Source organism: Pimephales promelas (genome assembly GCF_988280905.1).
Source record: "Pimephales promelas chromosome 3 unlocalized genomic scaffold, fPimPro1.hap1.1 SUPER_3_unloc_2, whole genome shotgun sequence".
Classification (NCBI taxonomy): Eukaryota; Metazoa; Chordata; class Actinopteri; order Cypriniformes; family Leuciscidae; genus Pimephales; species Pimephales promelas.
Genome location: NW_028297296.1, coordinates 80001 through 87500, shown reverse-complemented (window position 1 = coordinate 87500; position 7500 = coordinate 80001). Strand labels below are relative to the sequence as shown.

At 45.5% G+C, this 7500-nt stretch overlaps 32 non-coding genes across 32 annotated transcripts; all 32 read right to left on the bottom strand.

The window, feature by feature from the left end:
- Positions 1–70: 70 nt before the first annotated feature.
- LOC148961796 (5S ribosomal RNA) lies at positions 71–189 on the bottom strand. The gene has a single exon (XR_016153819.1). It is a non-coding gene; the product is annotated as a 5S ribosomal RNA (ribosomal RNA).
- Positions 190–360: 171 nt separating this feature from the next.
- Positions 361–479, bottom strand: LOC148961795 (5S ribosomal RNA). Its single transcript, XR_016154184.1, has one exon. It is a non-coding gene; the product is annotated as a 5S ribosomal RNA (ribosomal RNA).
- Positions 480–571: 92 nt separating this feature from the next.
- LOC148961794 (5S ribosomal RNA) lies at positions 572–690 on the bottom strand. Its single transcript, XR_016154183.1, has one exon. It is a non-coding gene; the product is annotated as a 5S ribosomal RNA (ribosomal RNA).
- A 172-nt stretch (positions 691–862) lies between these two features.
- On the bottom strand, positions 863–981 carry LOC148961793 (5S ribosomal RNA). Its single transcript, XR_016154181.1, has one exon. It is a non-coding gene; the product is annotated as a 5S ribosomal RNA (ribosomal RNA).
- Positions 982–1073: 92 nt separating this feature from the next.
- Positions 1074–1192, bottom strand: LOC148961792 (5S ribosomal RNA). The gene has a single exon (XR_016154180.1). It is a non-coding gene; the product is annotated as a 5S ribosomal RNA (ribosomal RNA).
- Positions 1193–1284: 92 nt separating this feature from the next.
- Positions 1285–1403, bottom strand: LOC148961791 (5S ribosomal RNA). The gene has a single exon (XR_016154179.1). It is a non-coding gene; the product is annotated as a 5S ribosomal RNA (ribosomal RNA).
- A 171-nt stretch (positions 1404–1574) lies between these two features.
- On the bottom strand, positions 1575–1693 carry LOC148961790 (5S ribosomal RNA). Its single transcript, XR_016154178.1, has one exon. It is a non-coding gene; the product is annotated as a 5S ribosomal RNA (ribosomal RNA).
- Positions 1694–1785: 92 nt separating this feature from the next.
- LOC148961789 (5S ribosomal RNA) lies at positions 1786–1904 on the bottom strand. Its single transcript, XR_016154177.1, has one exon. It is a non-coding gene; the product is annotated as a 5S ribosomal RNA (ribosomal RNA).
- Positions 1905–1996: 92 nt separating this feature from the next.
- On the bottom strand, positions 1997–2115 carry LOC148961788 (5S ribosomal RNA). Its single transcript, XR_016154176.1, has one exon. It is a non-coding gene; the product is annotated as a 5S ribosomal RNA (ribosomal RNA).
- Positions 2116–2287: 172 nt separating this feature from the next.
- On the bottom strand, positions 2288–2406 carry LOC148961787 (5S ribosomal RNA). Its single transcript, XR_016154175.1, has one exon. It is a non-coding gene; the product is annotated as a 5S ribosomal RNA (ribosomal RNA).
- A 92-nt stretch (positions 2407–2498) lies between these two features.
- LOC148961786 (5S ribosomal RNA) lies at positions 2499–2617 on the bottom strand. Its single transcript, XR_016154174.1, has one exon. It is a non-coding gene; the product is annotated as a 5S ribosomal RNA (ribosomal RNA).
- Positions 2618–2709: 92 nt separating this feature from the next.
- Positions 2710–2828, bottom strand: LOC148961785 (5S ribosomal RNA). The gene has a single exon (XR_016154173.1). It is a non-coding gene; the product is annotated as a 5S ribosomal RNA (ribosomal RNA).
- Positions 2829–2920: 92 nt separating this feature from the next.
- LOC148961784 (5S ribosomal RNA) lies at positions 2921–3039 on the bottom strand. The gene has a single exon (XR_016154172.1). It is a non-coding gene; the product is annotated as a 5S ribosomal RNA (ribosomal RNA).
- A 92-nt stretch (positions 3040–3131) lies between these two features.
- LOC148961783 (5S ribosomal RNA) lies at positions 3132–3250 on the bottom strand. The gene has a single exon (XR_016154170.1). It is a non-coding gene; the product is annotated as a 5S ribosomal RNA (ribosomal RNA).
- Positions 3251–3342: 92 nt separating this feature from the next.
- LOC148961782 (5S ribosomal RNA) lies at positions 3343–3461 on the bottom strand. The gene has a single exon (XR_016154169.1). It is a non-coding gene; the product is annotated as a 5S ribosomal RNA (ribosomal RNA).
- A 172-nt stretch (positions 3462–3633) lies between these two features.
- Positions 3634–3752, bottom strand: LOC148961781 (5S ribosomal RNA). Its single transcript, XR_016154168.1, has one exon. It is a non-coding gene; the product is annotated as a 5S ribosomal RNA (ribosomal RNA).
- Positions 3753–3844: 92 nt separating this feature from the next.
- LOC148961780 (5S ribosomal RNA) lies at positions 3845–3963 on the bottom strand. The gene has a single exon (XR_016154167.1). It is a non-coding gene; the product is annotated as a 5S ribosomal RNA (ribosomal RNA).
- A 92-nt stretch (positions 3964–4055) lies between these two features.
- On the bottom strand, positions 4056–4174 carry LOC148961779 (5S ribosomal RNA). The gene has a single exon (XR_016154166.1). It is a non-coding gene; the product is annotated as a 5S ribosomal RNA (ribosomal RNA).
- A 92-nt stretch (positions 4175–4266) lies between these two features.
- On the bottom strand, positions 4267–4385 carry LOC148961778 (5S ribosomal RNA). The gene has a single exon (XR_016154165.1). It is a non-coding gene; the product is annotated as a 5S ribosomal RNA (ribosomal RNA).
- Positions 4386–4477: 92 nt separating this feature from the next.
- On the bottom strand, positions 4478–4596 carry LOC148961777 (5S ribosomal RNA). The gene has a single exon (XR_016154164.1). It is a non-coding gene; the product is annotated as a 5S ribosomal RNA (ribosomal RNA).
- A 92-nt stretch (positions 4597–4688) lies between these two features.
- On the bottom strand, positions 4689–4807 carry LOC148961776 (5S ribosomal RNA). Its single transcript, XR_016154163.1, has one exon. It is a non-coding gene; the product is annotated as a 5S ribosomal RNA (ribosomal RNA).
- Positions 4808–4899: 92 nt separating this feature from the next.
- On the bottom strand, positions 4900–5018 carry LOC148961775 (5S ribosomal RNA). Its single transcript, XR_016154162.1, has one exon. It is a non-coding gene; the product is annotated as a 5S ribosomal RNA (ribosomal RNA).
- Positions 5019–5110: 92 nt separating this feature from the next.
- On the bottom strand, positions 5111–5229 carry LOC148961774 (5S ribosomal RNA). Its single transcript, XR_016154161.1, has one exon. It is a non-coding gene; the product is annotated as a 5S ribosomal RNA (ribosomal RNA).
- Positions 5230–5321: 92 nt separating this feature from the next.
- On the bottom strand, positions 5322–5440 carry LOC148961773 (5S ribosomal RNA). Its single transcript, XR_016154159.1, has one exon. It is a non-coding gene; the product is annotated as a 5S ribosomal RNA (ribosomal RNA).
- A 170-nt stretch (positions 5441–5610) lies between these two features.
- On the bottom strand, positions 5611–5729 carry LOC148961772 (5S ribosomal RNA). The gene has a single exon (XR_016154158.1). It is a non-coding gene; the product is annotated as a 5S ribosomal RNA (ribosomal RNA).
- A 92-nt stretch (positions 5730–5821) lies between these two features.
- On the bottom strand, positions 5822–5940 carry LOC148961771 (5S ribosomal RNA). Its single transcript, XR_016154157.1, has one exon. It is a non-coding gene; the product is annotated as a 5S ribosomal RNA (ribosomal RNA).
- A 171-nt stretch (positions 5941–6111) lies between these two features.
- Positions 6112–6230, bottom strand: LOC148961770 (5S ribosomal RNA). The gene has a single exon (XR_016154156.1). It is a non-coding gene; the product is annotated as a 5S ribosomal RNA (ribosomal RNA).
- Positions 6231–6322: 92 nt separating this feature from the next.
- On the bottom strand, positions 6323–6441 carry LOC148961769 (5S ribosomal RNA). Its single transcript, XR_016154155.1, has one exon. It is a non-coding gene; the product is annotated as a 5S ribosomal RNA (ribosomal RNA).
- A 174-nt stretch (positions 6442–6615) lies between these two features.
- LOC148961768 (5S ribosomal RNA) lies at positions 6616–6734 on the bottom strand. Its single transcript, XR_016154153.1, has one exon. It is a non-coding gene; the product is annotated as a 5S ribosomal RNA (ribosomal RNA).
- Positions 6735–6826: 92 nt separating this feature from the next.
- On the bottom strand, positions 6827–6945 carry LOC148961767 (5S ribosomal RNA). The gene has a single exon (XR_016154152.1). It is a non-coding gene; the product is annotated as a 5S ribosomal RNA (ribosomal RNA).
- Positions 6946–7037: 92 nt separating this feature from the next.
- Positions 7038–7156, bottom strand: LOC148961766 (5S ribosomal RNA). The gene has a single exon (XR_016154151.1). It is a non-coding gene; the product is annotated as a 5S ribosomal RNA (ribosomal RNA).
- Positions 7157–7326: 170 nt separating this feature from the next.
- On the bottom strand, positions 7327–7445 carry LOC148961765 (5S ribosomal RNA). The gene has a single exon (XR_016154150.1). It is a non-coding gene; the product is annotated as a 5S ribosomal RNA (ribosomal RNA).
- Between the last annotated feature and the right edge of the window lie 55 nt (positions 7446–7500).

Genomic DNA, 7500 nt, shown 5'->3' with positions numbered 1-7500 from the left:
CTATTTGAATGGTTAGAACATTAGGGTAGTAAACCATATAAAGCTTACTAGGTGTCCCATCCAACAATAAAGCTTACAGCACCTGGTATTCCCAGGCGGCCTCCCATCCAAGTACTAACCAGGCCCGACCCTGCTTAGCTTCCGAGATCAGACGAGTTCGGGCGTTCTCAAGGTGGTATGGCCGTAAGCGAAATCTGCTGCCAAAATTGGGCTATTTGAAGAAAAAAAAAAGAGACTCTTTCAGGCTTTCTGAAGAAACTCAGAGACGATTTCAGGCATTTTGAGGGGGAAAAAAGACAATTTAGGATTTTTGAACCATTTCATTGACTCTTTTTTTTTTTTTTTTTTTTTAAACAATAAAGCTTACAGCACCTGGTATTCCCAGGCGGTCTCCCATCCAAGTACTAACCAGGCCCGACCCTGCTTAGCTTCCGAGATCAGACGAGTTCGGGCGTTCTCAAGGTGGTATGGCCGTAAGCAAAATCTGCTGCCAAAATTGGGCTATTTGAATGGTTAGAACATTAGGGTAGTAAACCATATAAAGCTTACTAGGTGTCCCATCCAACAATAAAGCTTACAGCACCTGGTATTCCCAGGCGGTCTCCCATCCAAGTACTAACCAGGCCCGACCCTGCTTAGCTTCCGAGATCAGACGAGTTCGGGCGTTCTCAAGGTGGTATGGCCGTAAGCGAAATCTGCTGCCAAAATTGGGCTATTTGAAGAAAAAAAAAAGAGACTCTTTCAGGCTTTCTGAAGAAACTCAGAGACGATTTCAGGCATTTTGAGGGGGAAAAAAGACAATTTAGGATTTTTGAACCATTTCATTGACTCTTTTTTTTTTTTTTTTTTTTTTAAACAATAAAGCTTACAGCACCTGGTATTCCCAGGCGGTCTCCCATCCAAGTACTAACCAGGCCCGACCCTGCTTAGCTTCCGAGATCAGACGAGTTCGGGCGTTCTCAAGGTGGTATGGCCGTAAGCAAAATCTGCTGCCAAAATTGGGCTATTTGAATGGTTAGAACATTAGGGTAGTAAACCATATAAAGCTTACTAGGTGTCCCATCCAACAATAAAGCTTACAGCACCTGGTATTCCCAGGCGGTCTCCCATCCAAGTACTAACCAGGCCCGACCCTGCTTAGCTTCCGAGATCAGACGAGTTCGGGCGTTCTCAAGGTGGTATGGCCGTAAGCAAAATCTGCTGCCAAAATTGGGCTATTTGAATGGTTAGAACATTAGGGTAGTAAACCATATAAAGCTTACTAGGTCTCCCATCCAACAATAAAGCTTACAGCACCTGGTATTCCCAGGCGGTCTCCCATCCAAGTACTAACCAGGCCCGACCCTGCTTAGCTTCCGAGATCAGACGAGTTCGGGCGTTCTCAAGGTGGTATGGCCGTAAGCGAAATCTGCTGCCAAAATTGGGCTATTTGAAGAAAAAAAAAAGAGACTCTTTCAGGCTTTCTGAAGAAACTCAGAGACGATTTCAGGCATTTTGAGGGGGAAAAAAGACAATTTAGGATTTTTGAACAATTTCATTGACTCTTTTTTTTTTTTTTTTTTTTTAAACAATAAAGCTTACAGCACCTGGTATTCCCAGGCGGTCTCCCATCCAAGTACTAACCAGGCCCGACCCTGCTTAGCTTCCGAGATCAGACGAGTTCGGGCGTTCTCAAGGTGGTATGGCCGTAAGCAAAATCTGCTGCCAAAATTGGGCTTTTTGAATGGTTAGAACATTAGGGTAGTAAACCATATAAAGCTTACTAGGTCTCCCATCCAACAATAAAGCTTACAGCACCTGGTATTCCCAGGCGGTCTCCCATCCAAGTACTAACCAGGCCCGACCCTGCTTAGCTTCCGAGATCAGACGAGTTCGGGCGTTCTCAAGGTGGTATGGCCGTAAGCAAAATCTGCTGCCAAAATTGGGCTATTTGAATGGTTAGAACATTAGGGTAGTAAACCATATAAAGCTTACTAGGTCTCCCATCCAACAATAAAGCTTACAGCACCTGGTATTCCCAGGCGGTCTCCCATCCAAGTACTAACCAGGCCCGACCCTGCTTAGCTTCCGAGATCAGACGAGTTCGGGCGTTCTCAAGGTGGTATGGCCGTAAGCGAAATCTGCTGCCAAAATTGGGCTATTTGAAGAAAAAAAAAAGAGACTCTTTCAGGCTTTCTGAAGAAACTCAGAGACGATTTCAGGCATTTTGAGGGGGAAAAAAGACAATTTAGGATTTTTGAACCATTTCATTGACTCTTTTTTTTTTTTTTTTTTTTTTAAACAATAAAGCTTACAGCACCTGGTATTCCCAGGCGGTCTCCCATCCAAGTACTAACCAGGCCCGACCCTGCTTAGCTTCCGAGATCAGACGAGTTCGGGCGTTCTCAAGGTGGTATGGCCGTAAGCAAAATCTGCTGCCAAAATTGGGCTATTTGAATGGTTAGAACATTAGGGTAGTAAACCATATAAAGCTTACTAGGTGTCCCATCCAACAATAAAGCTTACAGCACCTGGTATTCCCAGGCGGTCTCCCATCCAAGTACTAACCAGGCCCGACCCTGCTTAGCTTCCGAGATCAGACGAGTTCGGGCGTTCTCAAGGTGGTATGGCCGTAAGCAAAATCTGCTGCCAAAATTGGGCTATTTGAATGGTTAGAACATTAGGGTAGTAAACCATATAAAGCTTACTAGGTCTCCCATCCAACAATAAAGCTTACAGCACCTGGTATTCCCAGGCGGTCTCCCATCCAAGTACTAACCAGGCCCGACCCTGCTTAGCTTCCGAGATCAGACGAGTTCGGGCGTTCTCAAGGTGGTATGGCCGTAAGCGAAATCTGCTGCCAAAATTGGGCTATTTGAATGGTTAGAACATTAGGGTAGTAAACCATATAAAGCTTACTAGGTCTCCCATCCAACAATAAAGCTTACAGCACCTGGTATTCCCAGGCGGTCTCCCATCCAAGTACTAACCAGGCCCGACCCTGCTTAGCTTCCGAGATCAGACGAGTTCGGGCGTTCTCAAGGTGGTATGGCCGTAAGCGAAATCTGCTGCCAAAATTGGGCTTTTTGAATGGTTAGAACATTAGGGTAGTAAACCATATAAAGCTTACTAGGTCTCCCATCCAACAATAAAGCTTACAGCACCTGGTATTCCCAGGCGGTCTCCCATCCAAGTACTAACCAGGCCCGACCCTGCTTAGCTTCCGAGATCAGACGAGTTCGGGCGTTCTCAAGGTGGTATGGCCGTAAGCAAAATCTGCTGCCAAAATTGGGCTATTTGAATGGTTAGAACATTAGGGTAGTAAACCATATAAAGCTTACTAGGTCTCCCATCCAACAATAAAGCTTACAGCACCTGGTATTCCCAGGCGGTCTCCCATCCAAGTACTAACCAGGCCCGACCCTGCTTAGCTTCCGAGATCAGACGAGTTCGGGCGTTCTCAAGGTGGTATGGCCGTAAGCGAAATCTGCTGCCAAAATTGGGCTATTTGAAGAAAAAAAAAGAGACTCTTTCAGGCTTTCTGAAGAAACTCAGAGACGATTTCAGGCATTTTGAGGGGGAAAAAAGACAATTTAGGATTTTTGAACCATTTCATTGACTCTTTTTTTTTTTTTTTTTTTTTTTAAACAATAAAGCTTACAGCACCTGGTATTCCCAGGCGGTCTCCCATCCAAGTACTAACCAGGCCCGACCCTGCTTAGCTTCCGAGATCAGACGAGTTCGGGCGTTCTCAAGGTGGTATGGCCGTAAGCAAAATCTGCTGCCAAAATTGGGCTATTTGAATGGTTAGAACATTAGGGTAGTAAACCATATAAAGCTTACTAGGTGTCCCATCCAACAATAAAGCTTACAGCACCTGGTATTCCCAGGCGGTCTCCCATCCAAGTACTAACCAGGCCCGACCCTGCTTAGCTTCCGAGATCAGACGAGTTCGGGCGTTCTCAAGGTGGTATGGCCGTAAGCAAAATCTGCTGCCAAAATTGGGCTATTTGAATGGTTAGAACATTAGGGTAGTAAACCATATAAAGCTTACTAGGTCTCCCATCCAACAATAAAGCTTACAGCACCTGGTATTCCCAGGCGGTCTCCCATCCAAGTACTAACCAGGCCCGACCCTGCTTAGCTTCCGAGATCAGACGAGTTCGGGCGTTCTCAAGGTGGTATGGCCGTAAGCAAAATCTGCTGCCAAAATTGGGCTATTTGAATGGTTAGAACATTAGAGTAGTAAACCATATAAAGCTTACTAGGTCTCCCATCCAACAATAAAGCTTACAGCACCTGGTATTCCCAGGCGGTCTCCCATCCAAGTACTAACCAGGCCCGACCCTGCTTAGCTTCCGAGATCAGACGAGTTCGGGCGTTCTCAAGGTGGTATGGCCGTAAGCGAAATCTGCTGCCAAAATTGGGCTATTTGAATGGTTAGAACATTAGGGTAGTAAACCATATAAAGCTTACTAGGTCTCCCATCCAACAATAAAGCTTACAGCACCTGGTATTCCCAGGCGGTCTCCCATCCAAGTACTAACCAGGCCCGACCCTGCTTAGCTTCCGAGATCAGACGAGTTCGGGCGTTCTCAAGGTGGTATGGCCGTAAGCAAAATCTGCTGCCAAAATTGGGCTATTTGAATGGTTAGAACATTAGGGTAGTAAACCATATAAAGCTTACTAGGTCTCCCATCCAACAATAAAGCTTACAGCACCTGGTATTCCCAGGCGGTCTCCCATCCAAGTACTAACCAGGCCCGACCCTGCTTAGCTTCCGAGATCAGACGAGTTCGGGCGTTCTCAAGGTGGTATGGCCGTAAGCGAAATCTGCTGCCAAAATTGGGCTATTTGAATGGTTAGAACATTAGGGTAGTAAACCATATAAAGCTTACTAGGTCTCCCATCCAACAATAAAGCTTACAGCACCTGGTATTCCCAGGCGGTCTCCCATCCAAGTACTAACCAGGCCCGACCCTGCTTAGCTTCCGAGATCAGACGAGTTCGGGCGTTCTCAAGGTGGTATGGCCGTAAGCAAAATCTGCTGCCAAAATTGGGCTTTTTGAATGGTTAGAACATTAGGGTAGTAAACCATATAAAGCTTACTAGGTCTCCCATCCAACAATAAAGCTTACAGCACCTGGTATTCCCAGGCGGTCTCCCATCCAAGTACTAACCAGGCCCGACCCTGCTTAGCTTCCGAGATCAGACGAGTTCGGGCGTTCTCAAGGTGGTATGGCCGTAAGCAAAATCTGCTGCCAAAATTGGGCTATTTGAATGGTTAGAACATTAGGGTAGTAAACCATATAAAGCTTACTAGGTCTCCCATCCAACAATAAAGCTTACAGCACCTGGTATTCCCAGGCGGTCTCCCATCCAAGTACTAACCAGGCCCGACCCTGCTTAGCTTCCGAGATCAGACGAGTTCGGGCGTTCTCAAGGTGGTATGGCCGTAAGCGAAATCTGCTGCCAAAATTGGGCTATTTGAAGAAAAAAAAAGAGACTCTTTCAGGCTTTCTGAAGAAACTCAGAGACGATTTCAGGCATTTTGAGGGGGAAAAAAGACAATTTAGGATTTTTGAACCATTTCATTGACTCTTTTTTTTTTTTTTTTTTTTTAAACAATAAAGCTTACAGCACCTGGTATTCCCAGGCGGTCTCCCATCCAAGTACTAACCAGGCCCGACCCTGCTTAGCTTCCGAGATCAGACGAGTTCGGGCGTTCTCAAGGTGGTATGGCCGTAAGCAAAATCTGCTGCCAAAATTGGGCTATTTGAATGGTTAGAACATTAGGGTAGTAAACCATATAAAGCTTACTAGGTGTCCCATCCAACAATAAAGCTTACAGCACCTGGTATTCCCAGGCGGTCTCCCATCCAAGTACTAACCAGGCCCGACCCTGCTTAGCTTCCGAGATCAGACGAGTTCGGGCGTTCTCAAGGTGGTATGGCCGTAAGCGAAATCTGCTGCCAAAATTGGGCTATTTGAAGAAAAAAAAAAGAGACTCTTTCAGGCTTTCTGAAGAAACTCAGAGACGATTTCAGGCATTTTGAGGGGGAAAAAAGACAATTTAGGATTTTTGAACCATTTCATTGACTCTTTTTTTTTTTTTTTTTTTTTAAACAATAAAGCTTACAGCACCTGGTATTCCCAGGCGGTCTCCCATCCAAGTACTAACCAGGCCCGACCCTGCTTAGCTTCCGAGATCAGACGAGTTCGGGCGTTCTCAAGGTGGTATGGCCGTAAGCAAAATCTGCTGCCAAAATTGGGCTATTTGAATGGTTAGAACATTAGGGTAGTAAACCATATAAAGCTTACTAGGTGTCCCATCCAACAATAAAGCTTACAGCACCTGGTATTCCCAGGCGGTCTCCCATCCAAGTACTAACCAGGCCCGACCCTGCTTAGCTTCCGAGATCAGACGAGTTCGGGCGTTCTCAAGGTGGTATGGCCGTAAGCGAAATCTGCTGCCAAAATTGGGCTATTTGAAGAAAAAAAAAAAGAGACTCTTTCAGGCTTTCTGAAGAAACTCAGAGACGATTTCAGGCATTTTGAGGGGGAAAAAAGACAATTTAGGATTTTTGAACCATTTCATTGACTCTTTTTTTTTTTTTTTTTTTTTTTAAACAATAAAGCTTACAGCACCTGGTATTCCCAGGCGGTCTCCCATCCAAGTACTAACCAGGCCCGACCCTGCTTAGCTTCCGAGATCAGACGAGTTCGGGCGTTCTCAAGGTGGTATGGCCGTAAGCAAAATCTGCTGCCAAAATTGGGCTATTTGAATGGTTAGAACATTAGGGTAGTAAACCATATAAAGCTTACTAGGTGTCCCATCCAACAATAAAGCTTACAGCACCTGGTATTCCCAGGCGGTCTCCCATCCAAGTACTAACCAGGCCCGACCCTGCTTAGCTTCCGAGATCAGACGAGTTCGGGCGTTCTCAAGGTGGTATGGCCGTAAGCAAAATCTGCTGCCAAAATTGGGCTATTTGAATGGTTAGAACATTAGGGTAGTAAACCATATAAAGCTTACTAGGTCTCCCATCCAACAATAAAGCTTACAGCACCTGGTATTCCCAGGCGGTCTCCCATCCAAGTACTAACCAGGCCCGACCCTGCTTAGCTTCCGAGATCAGACGAGTTCGGGCGTTCTCAAGGTGGTATGGCCGTAAGCGAAATCTGCTGCCAAAATTGGGCTATTTGAAGAAAAAAAAAGAGACTCTTTCAGGCTTTCTGAAGAAACTCAGAGACGATTTCAGGCATTTTGAGGGGGAAAAAAGACAATTTAGGATTTTTGAACAATTTCATTGACTCTTTTTTTTTTTTTTTTTTTTTAAACAATAAAGCTTACAGCACCTGGTATTCCCAGGCGGTCTCCCATCCAAGTACTAACCAGGCCCGACCCTGCTTAGCTTCCGAGATCAGACGAGTTCGGGCGTTCTCAAGGTGGTATGGCCGTAAGCAAAATCTGCTGCCAAAATTGGGCTTTTTGAATGGTTAGAACATTAGGGTAGTAAA